Source organism: Sarcophilus harrisii, chromosome 1 (assembly GCF_902635505.1).
Source record: "Sarcophilus harrisii chromosome 1, mSarHar1.11, whole genome shotgun sequence".
Taxonomy (NCBI): domain Eukaryota; kingdom Metazoa; phylum Chordata; class Mammalia; order Dasyuromorphia; family Dasyuridae; genus Sarcophilus; species Sarcophilus harrisii.
This window is the reverse complement of record NC_045426.1, coordinates 5,972,284-5,996,383: the sequence shown is the minus strand read 5'-3', so window position 1 is coordinate 5,996,383 and position 24,100 is coordinate 5,972,284. Positions and strand designations below refer to the sequence as shown.

General features: G+C 36.4%; 1 long non-coding RNA gene across 2 annotated transcripts in view; it reads right to left on the bottom strand.

The window, feature by feature from the left end:
• The window catches only part of LOC116421533, a 93,791-nt gene that overhangs the window by 22,967 nt on the left and 46,724 nt on the right, over window positions 1-24,100 (bottom strand). Inside the window, exons 2-3 of one of the 2 annotated variants that reach the window (XR_004231929.1) lie at window positions 22,539-22,663; window positions 20,129-21,000 (exon numbers count right to left, since the gene is read on the bottom strand). This is a non-coding gene — a long non-coding RNA (uncharacterized LOC116421533). Of the gene's footprint in view, window positions 1-20,128; window positions 21,001-22,538; window positions 22,664-24,100 lie in introns of those variants that run through there. The other variant, XR_004231930.1, reaches the window with a different exon arrangement.

The window sequence follows — 24,100 nt, the reverse complement described above, 5'->3', positions numbered from 1 at the left end:
GCAGGTCTTCTTTAAATGGGCAGGGGAACAGTCTGCTGAGGTCAGACCTGCAGCACAGGGAGACTGGGGCAAGGAGCTGGGGTGAGGTGTCAGAAGGTTGCAGCTTCCACACATCTGGGAATCTTCTGTGAGTCTCTTAGAGTACTCTGTCCTGCTTGCAAGCATGTGGTTTGGCAGATTTGCTACAAAAGGCAAGTTGTAAACCTTTGAGCCCTGAAAGAACAAGGAGCCTATTTGCAATGAACCAGTATGAGAAGTCAATCAGCAGAACTGCTCCAGGGCAAACTAAAGCAACTGTCACTCCTTTTCATTAAGAACAGACCTCAAGCTTTAAAAAATGAGCAAAACCCCAAAAAGAACTCTCACCATAGATAGCTTTTATGGAGAGAGGGAAGAAGAGACCTCAAATCCTGAGGTTCCAAATCAGTTCCAGATGAAGCACCAAAGGGAGATATGAGTTGGTTCCTATTTCACAAGGCTTTCTTGGAAGATTGCATAAAGGATCCTAAAAGAGAGTTAGAAGAAAAATGGGGAAAGGAAATTAGATCTTTGAAAGAAGGGATGGAAAAAGCATATAACTTCCTACCAAATAGATTTGGTGAAATGGAAAAAGCATATAACATCTTTCAAAATAGATATATACAAATTTGTTGAAAAACAAAATTTGTGAATTGGAAAAAAAAATTCAATGAACAAAACAATCCAATTGCCCAAATACAAAAGGAGCTAAGGTAAGTGAAGAAAATAATACACTAAAAATTAGAATTGAACAAATGGAAGTGAATAACTCAATAAGACTTCAAGAATCAGTCAAACAAAAACAAAAAAAATGAAAAAAAATGGAAGAAAATATAAAATACTTCTTAGGAAAAACAACTGACCTAGAAAATTGATGTAGGAGATACAGTCTAAAATTTATTGGACTTCTTGAAAGCCATGATGAAAAAAGAAACCTAGACATTATCTTACAGGAAATCATAAAGGAAAGCTGCCCTGATGTCTAAGAATTCACTGATCACCTCTTGAAAGAGACCACAAAATTAAAATTCCAAGCAATGTCATGGCTAAATTTCAGAAATGTTACCCCAAGGAAACGATATTGCAAGCAGCCAGAAAGAAATAATTTAAATACTGAAGAGCCATAATAAGGATTATCCAGGACATAGCAGCTTCAAACTTAAAGGATCCAAGGGCCTGGAGTTTGCTATTCCGAAAGGAAAAAAAAAAAAAAAAAAAACAAAAAAACTTGGATTACAGCCAAGAATAAGCTATCCAGCTAAGAGCATTATCTTTCAGGGAATAAGATGGACATTCAATAATACAGATGAATTTTACCTATTTCTAATGAAAAGACCAGAACTGAACAAAAAATTTGATCTCCAAACAGAACTCAAGTAAAACATAAAAAGGTAAAAAGGAAAGAACTCTTGAGAACTATATCTTTGTTATGGGTATATTTAGAGAGTATAGGTGTAATTTGATTTTATTATGATAATATGAAAGAGAAATTAAAGTTATAAAGGGGATCATACCGGAAAAAGAGGGAAAAAGAGGTAAAATAAGAGAAATTACATGTCACAAAGAGGAAAAGATCTTTTATAATTGAGGGAAGGAAGGGAATAGGATGAACATTCTGTGAATCTTACTCTGATCAGATTTGTCTCAAAGAGAGAATATCAGGCATATTTGGTTTCACAGAGAAACTTGTCCCACATTATAGGGCAATGGGAGAGGAAAGGAAAAAAGAAAGGGAAAAACAAATAAAAGGGAAAATAGAAGTATTAGGGGAAAAGTGTAGAAAAGGGGGAGGAGGGAAGAGGTAAAGGAAAGAGAAAAGCATAACTTAGGGTAAATAAAATGTCAGGAAATACAGAATTAGTTATTTAAACTGTGAATGTGAATGGGATGAATTCTCCCATAAAATAGAATCAGATAGCAGACTGGATTAAAAGCCAGAATCTTACAATATGTTGTTTACAAGAAACACATTTAAAGCAGAGCAATACATACAGAGTAAAGATAAAAGGCTAGAGCAAAATCTATTATGCTTTAGGTGAAGCAAAAAAGCAGGGGTACCCATCCTCATCTCAGATCAAGCAAAAGCAAAGATAGATCTAATTAAAAGAGATGAGGAAGGAAACTATATTTTAATAAAAGGTACCACAGATAATGAAGTAATATCAATACTAAACATATAGGCACCAAATGGTATAGCATCTAAATTCCAAGAGGAGAAGTTAAGTGAGATGGAAGAAGAAATAGATAGCAAAATTATACTACTGGGGGATCTCAATCTTGCTCTCTCAGAACTAGATAAATCAAACCACAAATAAATAAGAAAGAAGTTAAGGAAGTAAACAGAATGTTAGAATAGTTATGCTAAATCTTTGGAGAAAATTGAATGGGGAGAGAACGGATTTTACTATTTTCTTGGTGGTTCATGAAACCTATACAAAAATTGTCCATGTATTAAGGCATAAAAACCTCAAAATTAAATGCAGAGAGGTAAAAATAGTAAATGCATTTTTTTCAGATCATGATGCAATAAAAATCACATGCAATAAAAGGCCAGGGGAAAATGGACCAAAAAATAATTGGAAACTAAATAATCTAATCTTAAAGAATGAATGGGTGAAACAACAAATCATAGATTTAATCAACAACTTCATCCAAGAGAATGACAATAATGAGACAACATACCAAAATGTGTAGGATGCAGCCAATGCAGTAAAAGAGGAAATTTTATACCTCTAGATGCTTACTTGCATAAAATAGAGAAAGAGAAGATCAATTAATTGGGGTTACAATTTAAAAAAAAAGCTAGAAAAAGAACAAATTAAAAACCCTCAATTAAATAAGAAATTTGAAAATCTGAATTTTGAAATCTGAAACTAAAAGGGGAAATTTTCAAAATGGAAAGTAAAAAAATTATTTAATTAATAAATAAAACTAAGAGTTGGTTTTATGGAAAAACCAACAAAATAGATAAAACTTTAGTTAATTTGAGTAGCAACAGGAAAGAAGAAAATCAAATGGTTAGTCACAAAAAGGAAAAGGGAGAACTTTCCACCAATGAAGAAGAAATTAGAGCAATCATTAGGAGTTGTTTTGCCCTATTACATACCAATAAATTTGATAATCTAATGGAGGAATATCTACAAAAATATAGATTGCCCAGGTTAACAGAAGAGAAAATAAATTATTTAAATAGTCCCATTTTAGAAAAAGAAATAGAACAAACTATTAACTCCCAAAGAAAAAAAATCTCCAGAGACAGAAGGATTTACATGTGAATTCTCCCAAACATTTAAAGAACAATTAATTCCAATATTATAAAAACTACTTGAAAAAACAGGGAAAGAAGGACTTCCAAAATCCTTTTATGATACAGATATGGTACATATAGTTAAACCAGGTAGGGTCAAAACAGAAAGGAAATTATAGATCAATTTCCTTAATGAATATTTATGCAAAAATCTTAAATAAAATATTAGCTTTGAGTTAACAGAAACTTTTCCCCAGGATAATACACTATGACCAAGTAGGATTTATAGCAGGAATGCAGAGCTAGTTCAATATTAGGATAACTATTAACATAATTGACTGTATCAATAACCAAACTAACAAAAATTATTTGATTATCTCAAAAGATGCAGAAAATTTGACAAAATCTGACACCCATTCCTATTAAAAACACTAAGAGTAAAGGAATAAGTGGACTTTTCCTTAAAATGATCATTAGCATCTATTTAAAATCAGCAGCAAGCATCATATGTAATGTGTACAAGCTATAATCATTCCCAGTAAGATTAGGAGTGAATCAAAGCTGTCCACCATCACCATTATTATTCAGTATTGTATTAGAAATGCTAGCTGGCAATAAGAGAAGAAAAAGAGATTTAATGAATTAGAGTAGGTAATGAGAACACCAAAATATCATTCTTTGTAGATGATGTGATGGTATATGTAAAGACCCCTAAAGAATCAACTAAAAAATACTAAAAACAAATCACAATTTTAGCAAAGTTGCAGGATATAAAATAAATCCACATAAATCAACTGCATTTTTATCTATTACCAACAAAGTCCAGCAGCAAGCAAAACAAAAAGAAATTCTATTCAAAATAACTTTCGATAGGATAAAATATTTTGAAATCCATCTGCCAAGGGAAAGTTAGGAACTATATGAACACCACTACAAAACACTTGCTACACAAATAAAGTCAGATCTTATATCAAGTAGAAAATATTAAATGCTCATGGATAGGCCAAGAGAATATAATAAAAATGAAAATATTACCTAAATTAATGTACTTATTTAGTGCCAAAGCAGTCAATCTCCCAAGAAATTATTTTACAGACCTAAAAAAATAATAACAAAGTTCATCTGGAAGAACAAAAGGTCAAGAGCAGGATGAATACAGGGAGGCTTGGAAAGACTTACGTGAACTGATGCTGAGTGAAATGAGCAGACAAAGCAATCATTATACACTTCAACAACAATACTGTATGTGGATGTATTCTGATGGAGTGAATATCTTTGACAAAGAGAAGATCTAATTCAGTTCCAATTGATCAATGATGGACAGAATGAGCAACACCCAGAGAAGAAACACTGGGAAATAAATGTGGACTATTTGCATTTTTATTTTTCTTCCCGGGTTATTTTTACCTTCTGAATCCAATTCTTCTTTTTTTTTTTTTATTTTTTTTTTTATTTAATAGCCTTTTATTTACAGGATATATACATGGGTAACTTTACAGCATTAACAACTGCCAAACCTCTTGTTCCAATTTTTCACCTCTTACCCCCCCCACCCCCTCCCCTAAATGGCAGGATGACCAGTAGATGTTAAATATATTAAAATATAACTTAGATACACAATAAGTATACATGACCAAAACATTATTTTGCTGTACAATGAATCCAATTCTTCTTGTGCAACAAGAGAACTGTATGGTTCTGCACATATATGTTGTATCTAGGATATACTATAACATTTTAAATATGTATAAGACTGCCTGTCATGTAGGGGAGGGGTGGAGGAAGGGATTTTATGTCAGAACCCAATCTTCTCAGTGTTATACATCTCAAGATCAGAGCCATTCTTCTAATCCCCAATGACACAAGCATATTGGGTTCACCAGAAATCACTGTATCTCCTTCTCAAGGCTTCATAGTTAATCTTGAAAAGTTACAGAGACAATGGGGGAATGGGGGGTTATCTATCTGTTTGTCTATTTATTGCTAGAACTCATAAGCCTCAGTGAGTGTGTTTTCCTCATAATTATCATTGATATTAACCAAATTTAATTAACTTTTATAAAAGGGAATTTCTTCAGGTGCTATCATAAATCATTTTAGTAAACACCAACTTAGTAAGTACCAGTCTGTTGGTAGAAAACACCTTCCCAAAATTTTTGTAACACAGACCCAATAAGTACATTGAAAATCTAAAGGAAAGTACATTCTACCTAGAGAGTATGATGTGGAAAAGGGGAAAGTCACAGTTCCTGGAAATCTTTTTGCTGATGTCCTTGAGATGCTCTCTTTAGGTATGGGGTAGATTTTCTGCTGTGCCTTTTTTATAACCTTTCTTTGTGTTGCTTAGTCTTTTCTTCGTTATTTTTGTACACACTAATACTAACCACTGCTGTCTCAGGACATTGCAAAGATGGCAACAGAAAAAAAAAATCTTCAAACCTCCAGAAATCACAAGCCCATCCCCAAATAAGACCTGAAAGGAAGGGGAGAAGCCTGAAGCTAAGTCACTGTCCTCTCCACTTTCTTTTTTTCTTTTTTTTTTAAGTAAATATATTGATTTTTATTGTTAATATTTTTGTTGTTGTTGTTGAGTAAATCTATTTATTTATTTATTTTAATCAATTTTTATTGACAGAACCCATGCCAGGGTAATTTTTTTACAACATTATCCCTTGCATTCACTTCTGTTCTGATTTTTCCCCTCCCTCCCTCCACCCCCTCCCCCAGATGGCAAGCAGTCCTATACATGTTAAATAGGTTACAGTAGATCTTAGATACAATCTATGTGTGCAGAACCAAACAGTTCTCTTGTTGCTCAGGGATAATTGGATTTAGAAGGTATAAATAACCTGGGAAGAAGAACAAAAATGCAAGCAATTTACATTCATTTCCTAGTGTTCTTTCTTTGGGTGTAGCTGCTTCTGTCCATCCTTGATCAATTGAAACTGAGCTAGATCTTCTCTTTGTCGAAGGAATCCACTTCCATCAGAATACATCCTCATACAGTATCGTTATTGAGGTATATAATGATCTCCTGGTTCTGCTCATTTCACTCAGCATCAGTTCATGTCAGTCTCGCCAATACTCTCTGTATTCATCCTGCTGGGCATTTCTTACAGAACAATAATATTCCATAACATTCATATACCACAATTTACTCAACCATTCTCCAATTGATGGGCATCCATTCATTTTCCAGCTTCTAGCCACTACAAACAGGGCTGCCACAAACATTTTGGCACATACAGGTCCCTTTCCCTTCTTTAGTATCTCTTTGGGGTATAAGCCCAGTAGAAACACAGCTGGATTAAAGGGTATGCACAGTTTGATAATTTTTTGAACATAATTCCAAATTGCTCTCCAGAATGGCTGGATGTGTTCACAGTTCCACCAACAATGTATCAGTGTCCCTGTTTTCCCACATCCTCTCCAACATTCTGCACTATCCTTCCCTGTCATTCTAGCCAATCTGACAGGTGTGTAGTGGTATCTCAGAGTTGTCTTAATTTGCATTTCTCTGATCAATAGTGATTTGGAACACTCTTTCATATGAGTAGTAATAGTTTCAATTTCATCACCTGAAAATTGTCTGTTCATATCCTTTGACCATTTATCAATTTGAGAATGGCTTGATTTCTTATAAATTAGAGTCAATTCTCTATATATTTTGGAAATGAGTCCTTTATCAGAACCTTTGACTGTAAAAATGTTTTCCCAGTTTATTGTTTCCCTTCTAATCTTGCCTGCATTAGTTTTGTTTGTACAAAAACTTTTCAATTTGATATAATCAAAATTTTCTATTTTGTAGTCAATAGTGATCTCTAGTTCTTCTTTGGTCATAAATTCCTTCCTCTTCCACAGGTCTGAGAGGTAAACTATCCTATGCTCTTCCAATTTATTTATAATCTCATTCTTTATGCCTAGATCCTGAACCCATTTTGACCTTATCTTGGTGTACGGTATTAAGTGTGGGTCAATGCCTAGTTTCTGCCATACTAATTTCCAATTTTCCCAGCAATTTTTGTCAAATAATGCATTCTTATCCCCAAAACTGGGGTCTTTGGATTTGTCAAACACTAGATAATTAAAGTTATTAGCTGTTTTGTCCTTTGAACCTAACCTATTCCATTGATCAACTAGTCTATTTCTTAGCCAATACCAGATGGTTTTAGTAACCGCTGCTTTATAATATAATTTTAGATCTGGTACAGTTAGGTCACCTTCATTTGATTTTTTTTTTTCATTAATTCCCTTGAAATTCTTGACCTTTTGTTTTTCCATATGAACTTTGTTGTTATTTTTTCTAGGTCATCAAAATAGTTTTTTCCCCAATGACTTTTGAGATCCCAAGCTTCAGGCCTGACTCCTTTACTCATTAGTACATATTTGCAAGTCAGAGCCCTAAGTGATCTGTCCCTTGGCTTCCTTATGTATAAAATAATGATGTTCCTTCTTTTACTAGACCTACCTTATAGGGTTTCTGTGATGAAAAACTTTAAAGTGCTAAGAAAAAATAAATTATGAGATCAAGGTCTGTGCTCAAGACTTCCTAAACACCTGCTGGTGATTTGCAGAAAGTGAGTCCAACATTTTTCTGTCTCCTGAGGGAAATTTTGGGCTCTGATACATAGAAAACATGAGTATTTTGTTTAAATCTGGACACCTCCAAGTTGGAGATTCAAATAAAAAAAAACCCAAAATGGCAGCCAGTCCTCCCTCTATTTTGTTCCAGTCTCAGTTCCTATTTCTTTCTTTCTTTCTTTCTTCTTCTTCTTCTTCTTCTTCTTCTTCTTCTTCTTCTTCTTCTTCTTCTTCTTCTCCTTCTTCTCCTTCTCCTCCTTCTCCTCCTTCTCCTCCTTCTCCTCCTTCTCCTCCTTCTCCTTTTCTTCTCTTTCACCTCCTCCTCCTCCTTCACCTCCTCCTCCTCTTCATCCTTCTTCTCCTCTTCTTCCTCCTTTTCCTCTCCCTTTATCTTCTCCTTTTTGAATTTCAAGTTGAAGAACATGATAGAGATAACAATTGTTGGGTATTCAGGACCTCCTCCCCATAGCACTTTAGTTTGGACACCCACTCCATTTTGAGAAAAAGAGGTGGAAACAAAAGAGGATAAAAGAGAGGAACTGATTTCCACATTAACACTGACTTCTTCAACCATATGCACCAACTCATTCCCTGCTAAAGTGTTTGTTGTGGTGTAGACATGTGCTTTGTCTTAAGTGGCTCTGGTGGAGAACAAAATTCCATCTGGTTTGGATGAGTTAAGGATATTTGAGATTTCCTTTCGTATTCACCCCACCCCATCCCCATCCCTATCTATTGGCTGAGATTCTCCACTACCTCCCCCTTTTTTAACATTGTCCAGACACTCTCGTGTGTGTGTGTGTGTGTGTGTGTGTGTGTGTGGCCTGATGATCCTGTGTGTCCTTCTGAGTCCACGTCCTCTATCTTGATATCATTTCAGAAATATTTCATGTTTGGTGGGGAGCTCTTTTGCATCCCACACTTCCAAAATCACCCTAAGTCTGGGTACTGTCATCTTCTGCCTCCACACAAATTGATCATCCTCCTCCACAAAGATCATTGATGTTATGAGCAGAAGCCAAAAACAAAACAAAACAAAACACATAAACAAACAAATACCAAGATCTACAAAGGAGAACTTCTTTGCAATTTCTTGTCTTGAAATAAAGGCTTTATATGCCAGAGAATATTTATATGGTTTGTTTTAATGTTTTAAAGAAACTGAGGCTGAGAAGCTTGTTTTTTCATTTATTTTATAATTATCACAGTTAATAAATAGCCAGAATTATCTGAATAGCAAGGGATTGTAGCTTTAGCCTTCAAGATCGTCAACCAGTCACTACTGTAGTACTACAAGTGAGGGGGAATGCATTACCTTTTGAGTCAGCCTATTCTACTTTGGGATAACAAGCTTTGTCAGAAAATTAAACTTGAAATTAAAAAGCGACTTTTTTTGTACCTGATATCAAGTGCAATGTTTGGCATATAATAGAAATTTAACAAATGTTTGATTTATAGAGTGGTTAAAGTTCTTAAACCTTAACATATGCTTCAATAAATTTTATCTGTTGCTCTTATTTCTGCTTCCTGGGACCAAGCAGAACAAAGCGAATCCCTCTTCATATAAGACCCTTCAAATAACTAAACAGCTTCTGGGTTCTTCCCTAGCCCTAGCTTTATGCCCTGTCCTTAATCTCCTTTTCTATAAAACAAACATCCTAATTCTTTGCAACAATACTCATCTGATATGGTGTTGCCCCCATCATCCTACTTATCATGAGTGCTCTTCTCTGGGTAATCCCATCTTAGCCAATAGTTTTCCTAATTCAAGGATACTAAAACTGAGCACCACACTGTACATGACAAAAATATGGCAAAACATAATGAGATTTTCCCTTTCCTTGTTCTAGACTCTTTGCATCTGCAGCCCAAGATTCCCTTAATTGTTTTGATGCCTGTCACACACACTGCTGAGGCATTCTGAAATTCCAGTATATAAAAACTCTCAGATTTTTCTCACATGAAGTATTGTTTAGCCACATCTTTGCCAGAGAGAATCTACAGAAGGGCAATCTCAAGCAATTACTGAACATTTATTAAGAACCTGTTATGTACTAATTTCATTTTAGGTACAAATTGTAAATTACAAGTCATCTATGAAAAATGGCAATCAGAGAATATGGGAACATTTAATTTTGAGCAGAGAAGACTCTAAGCAGTGGACATGATGCAGATGAGAATGGCTTCAGGTATTTTATCAAATTATATACTTAGAATTGAGAGGAGTCTACCATCTACCAATGGGTAGAAAAGGAGGCTTTAAGAGTCACATAGCAAATAAATGTCAATGCTAGAATTTGAATCCAGATCTCCCAAACTAGTCCTTTCTCCACTATAGTGAAGAATATAGCCCAAAAGATGGTCCTGTGGAAATGAAAAGATTGTTTATGTGGCCCTAGAGGAAAGAATCAGGAATGATAATTTCAAGTTGAAAAAGATGCAGATATAGATTGATTATCTGTCAGGGGAAAAATCAACAAAACTTCTAAAGAAGCAGAACTCTTCACATGCTGTGTGGAATTCATTGGGAGATGCTAAATTTCCCTTTCCTGGGGAAAGGGAGTTTTCCTGGAGTTTTCCAACAAAGGGTTATGCTGTTTATCATGTTGGGTCATGAAGATTGTTTTGGAGATATGATTTTGATCAGACCATTGATCAGATCAGATCAGAAGCATATTGACATTAATTAAGAAAGCACTGAACTAAGATTAGGTGTTCCAAAGATAAAAATCAAGAACCCTCACCCTCATAAAGTTTGCATTCTATGCTCTTAAATGGATATGTTTTTCCTCTTGGATTGGCTAAAATGACAGAAAAAGACAAAGATGAAAGTTGGAGGGGATGTAGGAAAACTGGGACACTAAGACATTGTTGGTGGAGTTGTGAATGGATCCAGCCATTCTGGAGAGCAATTTGGAACTATGTTCAAAAAGTTATCAAACTGTGTATACCTTTTGACCTAGCAGTGTTTCTATTGGACCTATATTCTAAAGAGATCTTAAAGGAAGGAAAGGGACCCACATGTGCAAAAATGTTTGTGGCAACCCTTTTCATAGTGGCAAGAAACTGGAAACTGAGTGGATGCCCATCAGTTGGAGAATGTCTGAATAAGTTATGGGACATGAATCATATGGAATATTATTGTTCTATAAGAAATGATCTGGAGGATGATTTTATTTTATTTTTTAATTAATTAATTTATTTTTAAAATAACTTTTTATTGCCAGAACCCATGCCAGGGTAATTTTTTACAACATTATCCCTTGCACTCATTTCTGTTCCGATTTTTCCCCTCCCTCCCTCTACCCCCACCCCCAGATGGCAAGCAGTCCTATACATGTTAAAGATGTTACAGTATATCTTAGGTACAATATATGTGTGCAGAACCGAACAGTTCTCTTTTTGCTCAGGGAGAATTGGATTCAGAAGGTATAAATAACCTGGGAGGAAAAACAAAAATGCAAACAGTTTACATTCATTTCCTAGTGTTCTTTCTTTGGGTGTAGCCGCTTGTCCATCCTTGATCAATTGAAACTGAGTTAGATCTTTTCTTTGTCAAAGAAATCCACTTCCATCAGAATACATCCTCATACAGTATCATTGTTGAGGTATATAATGATAGGAGGATGATTTTAGAGAGGCCTGGAGAGACTTACAGGAATTGATGCTGTGAGAAATGAGCAGAACTAGGAGATCATTGTATGTGGCAACAGCAAGATTGATTATATGATGATCAATTCTGATGAATGTGACATTTCTAACTATATGATTGATGCCAGTTCCAATGATCTTGTGAGGAAGACAGCCATGTACACACAGAGAGGATTGTGGGAACTGAATATGGATCACAAAGTAACATTCTCACTCTTTTTGTTGTTATTCACTTGCATTTTATTTTCTTATTCATTTATTTTCTCTTTTTGATCTGATTTCTCTTGTGCAGCAAGAGAATTGTATAAATATGTTTATACATATTGGATTTAATTATATTTAATAATTTTAACATATATTGGATTGCTTACTATCTAGGGGAGGAGGTAGAGGGAAGGAGGAGAAAATCTGAAACATAAGGCTATGCAGGGATCAATGTTGTCAAATTATCTGTGCATATATTTTGAAAATAAAAATCTTTATAAAAATGATATGTGATCATATAAATAAATTTAAACCATAAACAAAGAACACAAAAATGAATTTCAGGAAATATTACAATTAAACAAGTATAACAGATTAGAGTTAGAAAATGAAAAAAGTATAGAAAAAAGCAGATAAATAGTCATGGGCATATTAGGGAGTTGATCAGAGTTCTGATTACTAGGAGTATCAGGGAGGGCTTCAAATAACAAATGATCTGAAAATCGAAATAAGAAGTTTCTATTGATGAGATATTGGCAGAGCACTGGTCTGAATCACAAGTCAAAATCATATAGTAGAATAGTAGTAACTTTTATAATCCCCTTTTATAATCCATTATAAACTCTTTTATAATGGGTCTGAGATTGGTTAGAAGTAGAGCTGATCAAAGTATCTGACAAGTATTTCACACACATTTTTATCCAAGTAATTGAAAAAAAACTCCATGACCAAGAATAAATCTTTAAGACATTCACTTAAAGATCTGTAAATTGACATCATCAATAACAACTTTTAGGGTCTGGTCATTCAACTAATTGGGAATCTACTATGCACAAGATATTATGACAAATGTAATTAAGCATCTTGCCAAAATATGCCAACAGGCTGCCTTTGACATTTTACTAATATTTACTAATCTTAAAAACAGAAACTTGCAAATTCAGTTCATTAAAAATAACCGCACATGACCTGTTCTTGATGAATGTACATTAATTCTTATTGCTCAATTAATTTGTTTGTTATTTTTGGAATCTGCATCTCATATTCTACTTAGGCTGGAAGTACAGCAGCCATTCATAAACCACACAGGCATAGTCAGTAGCAAAGCTACGTAACCTTCATTTCCAAACTGGTTGACCCCTGCTAAGGTAATCTGGTGGTTCCCCGGAGAGAACTGCCATCTTATTGTGATGAATTGCACAGACTCAATTGGCTTCCTCAGGAAGGGGTTAAGCTATAAACCAATGATTTGATTAAAATATTGGTCAGGGTTTCCCAGGGTCCAAGCTGTAATCCTAGCTAAGTCAAGATGAATTATTTGTGATTCCAGGTTAATCAATGAAACTCTATAATATAATGTTCTTTATCATAAAAGGAAAGATAGGTTGAAATACTGTAATTTCCTTAATCTTTTTAAGATTCCACCCAAATCTAAACTTACAACTCTATGAATTTCATTGAGTCTTTGTGAAAACTTTGAGGGTGAATATAACATTTTGCAATAAAATCTTGAATTCAACATGTATTAACCACATTATGTGCATTAAATGTGAACATAGAAAGCCATGACTTTGACAGGTCCCTCCCTTCTTGGATTTTGTCTCCCATGCATAACTTCTCTTCTCCATTGACACCCTCCATTCCATTTGTCTATCTTTGTAGATAGAGGCAAAAAGAATTTGGGGGATGTTTTATATGAACTCTGATTAATATACTAATAGTATTGCACTTAAAAATAACAAGACTGGTTGACTAAAATTATTAAATGAAAAAAATTAAATAAATGTAAAATTATTGAATGGAAATATGTTTAGAAGAACTATGTGTTTAACCTATATCAGATTGCTTGCTTTCTTGGGGAGGGGAGAGGAAAGGGAGAAAAAAATTGGAACATAAGGTTTTTCAAAGATGAATATTAAAAATTATCTTTGCATGTATTTAGGAAAAAATAAAATACTATGAAATTTTTTTAAAGAGGTCATTAACTGATAATTTAGCCAGTGGAACTCATTGGTGGAGATTCAAGCTTATGATGTTATAAAATCATCTGTAATACCCGAGGAATAGCCTCAGAATCCTAAGGGGAGATGTAACACTACTCTGGGACTTCAGACTAGTTTGTGATAATGAGAGTTGAAAAATGGATCCTGTGGGCTTTCTGGGCTACAAATAACCTCTTCTAGATTTTCACAATTTCTAGAAATGCTATCTATAGACTTCCTGGAAGAATCATTGGTCCTTATATGAGTCACCAATAGCAGTACTCTTTAATGTGAAAAGCTTCAAAAGGCTCCACATTACGAGTTTATTGGACATCATGCCCTGGGATCCAGGATGATTTTTTTTCTGTTCATAGCTGATGAGTGAATGAATATGGATGCTCTGGCATCCCTTCAGGTCAGAGGCTCTACCCACCACTTCTGGTCCTTTCTTCTTCTAATTTATTCTCAATTAGCCCTTTCATCATAGCAATTGAGGATCCTCTTTGGAGATGAGAGTCAACTTCCTTCCCTAAGGACACAGCTCTGTCTTTAGTAGGAAGGACCTTTTGTGGAAGAAAAAGGTTTAGAGTTAATTGGTCCAAATTTTGACCTTTCTTCTTAGACCTATATTATTCTCTCACCTTCCATCAATCACAAATCCAGGAAGAAGAATATTTCAGGACTAGAGGGAAGTTCAGGGTCTTCTAGTCAGCCATACAACCCCCTTGCCAAAGATTCCTTTCTACAACTAACCCAACAAATGACCATTCAATTTCTGCTTTAAGACCTCTAAGGAGGAAGAACTCTTACTTTCTACAAGCAGCTCTCTTTATTCTGGGCCAGGTTCCACTGTTGGGAAGCTTATCCTGACATTGAGCCTCCAATGGACTCTTTAGCTTGCACCCACTGCACATGTTTTTTCCCTCTGGGGACAAACTGAACAAGGCTAATTTCCTCTCTAGAGGACAGACTTTCACATCTTTCCAGGTAGCTATCCTGTTAACCCTGAATCTTCTCTTCTTTTGCTTAAGCACCTCCATTCAATTAATCCTTATGTGAAAAGTATTCCCCATCCTGGTTAGCCTAATTTGGATTTATTCTAGTTGATCATTGTCCTTAAAATGTTGAGCTCAAATGTAACCTTCCAGGTAGCTCAGAGGACAGAGGGACAGTCACTTCCCTTATCTTGGACAACATTCTTCATTCAGTGTAATTCTGAGTGGTCATTAGCTGCCTAGGCTGCCATATCATATTATTGATTCATCTTGAACATTCAGTGTTCTAAATATTTCTTTCTATTAGTGATTAGAAAGGTACTTCCATATGGTCAATATTTGCAATTCTTTTAATAAGTTTGTGTTTAAACTGTCTCTCTGGATTTAATTTCTTCTTATTCTTCCTCATATTACCTGAAGCCCTGGTATACTAATTGATAACTACCTGCTTGGACCATCATTTCATAAGGAGCCCTAGCCATACTTTCATTCACTCAAAAATTGTCTCTTTATGCTTTACCCCTTCTCACCTGTGGTCTGGCCTTTAATTTAGTATGGCAGCTACTCCCTCCTTCCAGCTTTTCACTTGAGAGTTATCTTTCTCCTTTCCACCGATGAAGAGGAAATTAGAGCAATAATTAGGATCTATTTTGCCTAGCTATATACCAATAAAGTTGATGATCTAAGTGAAATGGAGGACTATCTATAAAAATATAGATTGCCCAGATTAATAGAAGAGAAAATAAATTATTTAAATAGTCCCATTTTAGAAAAAGAACTAGAACAAGCTCTCAAAGAAAAAATCTCCAGGGCCAGATGGATTTACATGTGAATTTTCCCAAACATTTAAAGAACAATTAATTCCAATACTATATAAGGTATTTGAAAAAAATAGGAAAAGGCTCCTACCAAATTGCTTTTATGATACTGATATGGTGCTGCTAGCTAAACGACATAGGATCAAAACAGAGAAAGAAAATTATAGATCAATTTCTCTTATGAATATTGATACACAAATCTTAAATAAAATATTAGCAATGAGATTACAGAAAGTTATCCACAGGTTAATATATTATGACTAAGTAGGATTTATAACATGAGTGCAAGGCTGGTTCAATATTAGGAAAACTATTAGCATAATCAACTATATCAATAAGCAAACTAACAAAAATCATATGATTATCTCAATAGATGTAGAAAAAGCATTTGATAAAATCCAACACCCATTCCTATTAAAAACACTAGAGAGTATAGGAATAAATGGACTTTTCCTTAAAATGATCAGCAGCATCTATTTAAAACCATCAGCAAGCATCATATGTAATGGGAACAAATTGGAACCATTCCCAATAAAATCAGGAGTGAAACAAGGTTGCTCGCTAGCAACATTACAATTCAATATTGTATTAGAAATGTTGGCTCTGGCAAAAAGAGAAGAAAAAGAGATCAAAGGAATTAGAGTAGATCATGAGGAAACCAAATTATCACCCTTTGCAGATGATATGATGGTGTACTTAAAGAACCCTAGAGAATCAACTAAAAAACTACTAGAAACAATTCACAACTTTAGAAAAGCTGCAGGATACAAAATAAATCCACATAAATCATCAGCATTTTTATATATTACCAACAAAGTCCAGTAACAAGAGATACAAAAAGAAATTCCATTCAAAATAATTGTCAATAGTATAAAATATTTGGGAATCTTTCTGCCAAGGGAAAGTCAGGAAATTACATATGAATGCAATTACAAAGCACTTTCCACAAAAATAAAGTCAGATCTAATAAATTGGAAAATTATCAAGTGCTCATGGATGGACTGAGCTAATATAATAAAAATGAAATACTACCTAAATCAATCTATTTAGTGCCATATCAATCAAACTCTCAAGAAATTATTTTACAGACCTAGAAAAAATAAGAACGAAATTCATTTGGAAGAAGAAAAAGTCGAGAATTTCAAAGGAATTAATGGGAAAAAAATGTCAATGAAGGGGGCCTAGCTGTGCCAGACCTAAAACTATATTACAAAGCAGTGGTCATCAAAACCATTTGGTATTGGCTAAGAAAAAGGGTAGTCGATCAGTGGAATAGAATAGGTTCACAGGACAAAATAGTCAATAACTGTAGCAAACTAGTGTTTGACAAACCCAAAGACTCTACCTTTTGGGATAAGAATGCACTATTTGACAAAAACTGCTTGCACCCTACTATGGAAGAAACAAGGCACTGACCCACACCTAACACCACCTACCAAGATAAGGTCAAAATGGGTTCATGATTTAGATATAAAGAGTGATAATATAAACAAATTAGAAAAATATAGGATAGTTTACCTCTCAAAATTGAACACTAAATAGATAATTTTGATTATATTAAGTTAAAAAGGTTTTGTACCAACAGAACTAATGAAAACAAGATTAGAAGGAAAGTAATAAATTGGGAAAATACTTTTATATTTAAGGGTTCTGATAAAGTCCTCATTTCTAAAATACATAGAGAATTGACTCAAATTTATAAGAATTCAAGCCATTCTCCAGTTGATAAATGGTCAATGGATATAAACAGACAATTTTCAGATGAAGAAATTAAAACCATTTCTAGTCATATAAAAAGGTGCTTTAAATCACTATTGATCAGAGAAATGCAAGTTAAGACAACTCTGAGATACCACTATACACCTCTCAGACTGGCTAAGATGACCTTGGAAAAAAGGTAATGAAGAATGTTGGAGGAGATGTGGGAAAACTTGGACACTAACACATTATTGGTGGAACTATGAATGGATGCAGCTATTCTGGAGAGTAATTTGGAACTATGCTCAAAAAGTTATCAGATTGTGTATACCCTTTGATCCAGCAGTGTTTCTACTGGGCCTATATCCCAAAGAGACCTTTAAAGAGGGAAAGGAACCTATATATGCAAAAATGTTCATAGTGACAAGGAACTGGAAACTGAGTGGATGCCCATCAGTTAGAAAATGGCTGAATAAGTTATGGTACATGAAGGTTATGGAATATTATTTTTCTATAAGAAATGATCAGCAGGATGATTTTTAGAGAGACCTGGAGAGACTTATATGAACTGATACTAAGTGAAATAAGCAGAACCAGGAGATCATGTACAAGGCAACAGTAATTTTATATGATGATAATTCTGATGGATATGACTCTTTCCAAAATGAGATAATTGAGGTCAGATATACTGATTTTGTCAAGAGAGTCACCTACACCCAGAGAGAGAGGCCGGTGGAAACTGAATGTGGATCACAACATAACATTCTCACTCCTATTGTTGTTGTTCACTTGCATTTTGTTTTCTTACTCAATTACTTTCCTTTTTGATCTGATTTTTCTTGTGCAGCAAGAGGATTGTATAAATATGTCTACACATTGGATTTAACATATATTTGAACATGCATAATATATATTTAATTGCTCTTCATCTAGGGGAGGGGGTGGGGAGAAGGAAGGAAAAATTTGGTATATAAGGGTATGCAAGGGTCAATGCTGAAAAGTTATCTATCCATATGTTTTGAAGTTAAAAAAGTTTTAATAAAAAAAGAGTTATTTTTCTCCCTTCAAAATTCCTTGAAGGCAGGGACTACAAGTAAACTACTCAAATGCTTTGTCTAATCTAATATCCTTTCACTTTTAAACTTGTATGTGAATATCAACTGTAAGCATTTTGGATTATAGATTACTCATCTTCTAGAAAGTTAGCTTTAAAATTTTACCTCAGGCCTCAGACAGGGCTGAAAATTTGTTATCTATCTTTCCAGCAGCTAAACTTAGAGAAGCTCCTTACCAGAAGTTTTGTTTTTATTTTTAGGGAAATGGAAAAGATACAACTGACAGAAACCATTTACTATGCTGCAGAAGGACATGATGAGCTCAGAGGCAAACCACATGAAGGCAATCTTGGGTATTTAAAGAATAATTTCCATGATCCTACTAGTCATATATATATATATATATATATATATATATATATATATATATATATACACCAAACATAAAGTAATTTCTGCCCTCTGGAGATAGAATTCCATTCTGTTAGAATATATAAAATATCTACATGTAGGTATATATAAGACACATCCAAGGTAACTCAAGAGAAGCTGGGAGGCAAGGGGGGGGCGAAGAAGAAAGGAGTCCTGCTGATGGTAGGCTTTGAGGGAAGCCAAAGTTTTCACTAGATAGAGGAGAGAACACAGACTTCCAGGAGTGAGTTAAGGGTGGGCTACAGCTAGGTCAAAGGAGATAGAGTGTCCTGTGTATGTAATAGTAAATAGGCTAACATGGCTCAACTTGGACCATACAATGCGTGGCACGAAGCCATCTGTAGAGCCAGTGCTTGGCCCGCACCAGACATTTGTATGTTATCTTGGATCAGTTTCATCCTAGCTTTCCCTATAGAGAGTTCCACTGGCCTGAATATAATCTTTTGGAATAAAGATTAAGGAAGTAAAAACCTAAACTATTTTAAGACCCTGCCTATCAACTCCCTTATCATTTAGCTTTTGACTTATGTAACTTGAGAATTTTCAAATCTCTGCTCGTTTCTCCCGGAAACTGAATTTCCCTTTTGGCTTTTCTGAATTTGTCCTAACAAACACTTGCTGTTTCTTTATATTTCTTGATCAGAATCAGTCCAAGCTCTTAAATGCCATAACATTAACCCTTTGCCTTTCAGATTTGGGCTCCAGACTGGATTTTTTAACTTGGTTTCAGGCATAGCTGAGACTCATTACCTCTTATGAGGACTTTTGTTAAGCTTCCCAGTAAGTATTCCTCCTTTCAGTTTTTCCCTTTCCCAATTCCTTTTCCATTCAGATCTCCAAATTATCTTCAGAAAATATGGGACTGACCCTTTCCCTCTTCTTTACTAAGAACAGAGGATTGACTAGGATTTTCATTGCTCCATGGGGGACAGTCCTCACTGTAAACTGATATAAAATCTCCCACCCTTGAGAGAAGCTGTTAAAACTTTCTTTCCATTGTCCAAGTCTTCAAAAACTTAGGGATACCTCCAAGCCTCAAGGAGGCACCTTGGGAGGATCTTTCAATCAGGTAGTCAATTATCAAACACTACTTTTGGAACCATTATGTGTTCAGCAGTGTGCTAGACTCTGGAGATACGCAAACAAAAGGAAATAATTCTTGCTCTTAAGAAGTTTGAATTGTCACGGAAAAGACAACAGAGGTATACATAAATATATAGGAGACACATACATGGCAAACAAATGGTATTCCTTAATGGAATTACACTTGCAGCTGAGGGAAAAGAAAAGTTTCATGCAGAAGATGGTGCTTGAACTAAAACCTTGAGGAAATAAAGGACTTGAAGAGGAAGGAGTGCAAGAGTCTTGGCATGGGGGAAACCAGAGCAAAAGCATGGAGATGGGAGATGGAGAGTCAACTATCAATCATTAACTATTTATTAAAACATTTATTAAAACATGAGACAGTCTCAAGGCGTGTATCCCTGAAGGCTCCCAAGAGAGAGGAGTCCCTCTTTTCCACTAACCATCCACTAAACACCCACATCCAGTTTGGGAGGTCCTTTCTGCACCGAGTTGGGGCTGCCTCAATCATTTGACCACCATTTATTATAGGCAGTTATCATTTGGTACCTTCTGCTGCTTTCTCCCCTCCTCTTAGCCCCGGTCTTGTTGGGAACCCCTTATAATTTGTACAGTTGGTACAAGTTTGGAATGAAAATACAAGACACTGATTTCCATGCATCATAGCAGATTGAGTCCTAGGCTTGGGTTCAAAAATGTTTGCCTTGGAATCTCACCTCAGCTTCTGATTTGTGAGAACTTGGGAAAATGTTTCCCCTCTCTGAATTTCATTTTCTTCATCTGTAAAATGGGAATAGCAATGCCCGTAGCACCTGCCTCACAGTTCTGCTGCGAGAGTCAAATGAGGTAATATGTGAACAGATCTTGTGCAAACCTTCAAAGCATTTCAGATAAGTGAGTTACTGCAACTACAATTATTTTTTAAAACAGAGATTACATTAAATGGGTGGTCTCCTTGCTCTCAGAGTCTATAATACTATAAACTCAATTGTGTGTGCGAGGGTGTGTGAATGAGTGTTGCATTTCTGTGATGTTGTTAAATTTCCAAGTGCTCTCACCTTCAATTTCCTTTTATCCTTAAAGACAGGGACTGTCTTTGGCCCCTTTTTGCATCCCACAATTTAGCGCAGTACCTGGAACAGTCAACGTTTAATAAAATGTTTCTCGAGTGACTTAGATGCTCCATCCCTCTGAGTTCTGACGTTTAACATTCTTCTTATTCTGTGGCTAGAGTAACTAAAGCACAGAAAGCTTCCATGTCACCATATGTTACAATTTACACGTTACAATAGTTTACATGTGACAACACTTTATCACAGCTTGCATATTACAACTCACCTTAATATGGAACACTTTTAGATTTGCATTATATTTTGCAGAGATGAATTCATATAGATAAAGGCAAATGGTTCAAATATCATTATCCCTATTTTACAAGTGAGGAAACTGAGGCTTTGGAAAGTAGAATCATTTGCCCAGGGTCATGAAACTCATATTTATTAGAGCAAGAACTGGAACCCAGGTTTTCCTGACTCCAAATCCAGTAGTCTATTCACTGCCAAAATGTCCCACAGCTAGAAACAAGCAGTAATATCAAGAAATATGGTTCTGGGAGCAGCTAGGTGGTGCAGTGGATAGAGCACCAGCTCTGAAGTCAAGAGGACCTGAGTTCAAATCTGGTTTCAGACACTTAAGACTTCCTAGCTGTGTGACCCTGGGCAAGTCACTTAGTCACTTAACCCCAATTGCTTCAACAAAATAAAAAAGAAATGTGGTGTTGGAGAGTGGAATGGCTGAGGAATTGATTCCAGGGTTCTTAGTCTTTCCTCTGTTACTATCTGTCTATTTGCTTTCTGGGTCAGATCACTTCCTTCTGCCTCTGCTTCAATTTCTCCTTGTGTAACAGACTGGGCTGCCATGGACCTTCCCAGTTCTGAAGTTTCCTGACTAGAACATAGTTCACTTTAATGTCATCCATTGATGCTCCTCTCCCCTCTCTAAAAGCTGATCCTTGGCTCTGGAAGCCCCTTGGGAGCTGGTGTTTTGTCCCCCAAAGCAGAGAGCTTTGGTATGCAAGGCACAAACTCTGGTCCTCTGATGATCCTGCTGGTTTCTAGGGTTCCAGCCATGCAGCAGTCATGGCACAGAAGTAGATTATAATCTCATCGCCATTAAGTGACCTGCTACTGATCTCTCCGATGGATCGATGGATGGATAGGAGAAATAGAAGACACTTAGGAAGGAAACCATGGGTGGCAGATCAGATGGCTCAGAATTGGAGGGTCTAATTGCATCCTGCCCAGTCCAGCTGGTCCAGCAGTGGGGGGCAGGGAGAGCATGTTTTGGCCTGGAAAACTCAAAGTATCCAGGAGTGCCTTGGAAAGTCTTCCCTCATCTCCCCTTGTGTTGCAGCAGCCTTTGCAGACTTCACATCAATTCCTCTTCTACTTCTCCATATTTCTCTTCCCCAAGTTCTCCCTGGCTCATATAGGAAAGCCAACTAATGACCGGCAATCACTCAGCCAGATTCCGGGGGCTCGACTATTTTCCCCACTCTGATTTTTTTTTAATTAACTTTTTTTTTGATGAAAAAAATAGATCCCACCTCATTCCCATTGACAATAATGTGTGGTCAGGCAAAACAGATTCCCATATTGCTCATGTGTGCACAACCTATGGGGTCAGAGGTAGAAATAGCTGCAACTCCAGCCTTCCCACCCAGGTCTCATTCCCCACTTCACCCCATTACGTTCTATGTGGGCAAATCACCTCACCTCATTTTCACTCTCTGGAAAATGGACTGGGGAGCCTTTGAGAACTCTTCCAGTTCTAGATCTGAGATTGAGAAGAATTTCCTTGCTTAAAGCATGGTTCAGTTGATCTCTCTGTACCTGCATGACTGTAGAATAAACAAATAAACAAATAAATAAATGAATGAATAAGTGAACAAAAGAATAAAAAAATAATAAATAAAAACTGAGTATTTATAAGCACTTAAAGTACTTTAAAACATTATTTCATTTGATCCTTTCAACACCCCTAGGAAATAGGTGCTTTTACTATGCCCATTTTACAGATGAGGAAAGAAAGATTGAGGTTAAATAGTTTGCTAAGAGTTACAGAGTTAGTATGTGTCTGAAGGTAGAATTAAATTCAGATCTTGCTGATTCCAGGTCTCACACACCATCCACCAGAAAAGGTGAATTCCAAAATGAAAGCCCATACATAAGCTTTGGATTGTTTACTTGCCATGGGGCACTCAGCTCAAGTGTGCTCCGAGGCAAGGGGAAGTTCCACTCTAAGTCACTGAGCTTAGGCAGTGTTCAAAGACTTGAGTTCAAGTCTCACCTCTGACACGTGTACATGGCAACCTCTTCCAGCCTCAGTTTCCTCATCTGAAACAGAAGGTTAATGAGCTGGAACAGCTGCCACATGAAGCTGTGGTGAGGTAGGAGAAGATGTGGCACAGACATACATTGAGAGGAGGTGGAGAGCTCAGCCTCTGGCACGAGGGTTTTGGGCCAAATACAATTTCTGGGGACTTGAACGTATGAATAAAATTTCTAAGAAAAGTTTAAATTTTCTCTCCCCTCCCCATTTACAATCCATCTCTCCCCCTCTCCTCGTGCCCCCCTGGGACCAGGTCCAAGGCCCTTTTGTTTACCCCTCTGTGGATGTCTTCCAGCCTTGCTATCTCTTCCCCCTCAGATACTAGCCAGTTTGGGGAGTTCCAAGGCCAGGTTTATCATTTCCCAGCTCTATGGCATCCAAGCGCCCCGGAGGGCTGGCTCCTGGACAGCTCTGCTCTCCTGGGCACATCGGATGGAACTGGGAGGGTGTCCCCGCGGGCAGGATGCATGGCACAGAGCGGGGTCATTGAGTGGGGGAGAAAGGATCTCATTGAAGGCCATCGGGGGCCCTCTCCCAGCCCCCCCCCCCAGCCCTAGCTTTAGTCCTGCTTATTTAGTCTAAGAAAAGGCAAGAGTGTTGGAGCAGACAAACTGGCGTCCCCTTGCATTCCTCCAGGGTAAATAATTTATCAGGACTGATGCTGATTAAGTGTAAATGGGAAGGGTGTCAGGAGCCCAGGTGACTGCCGTGTGTGGTGCCTTTCACCTCCAAGGATCCAGGGTCAAGTGTCAGCCCTGGACACTCTCCAAGCACCTTTTGCAGGAGGGCTCAAGGGGCCTTCTTGTTTGCGAACAGAGATCTTTTGTTAAAGCCCAAATACACACACACTCACCCTCACACACACACACACACACACACACACACACACAATCACACTCATACACACACACAATCACACTCGCGCACACACACACACACACACACA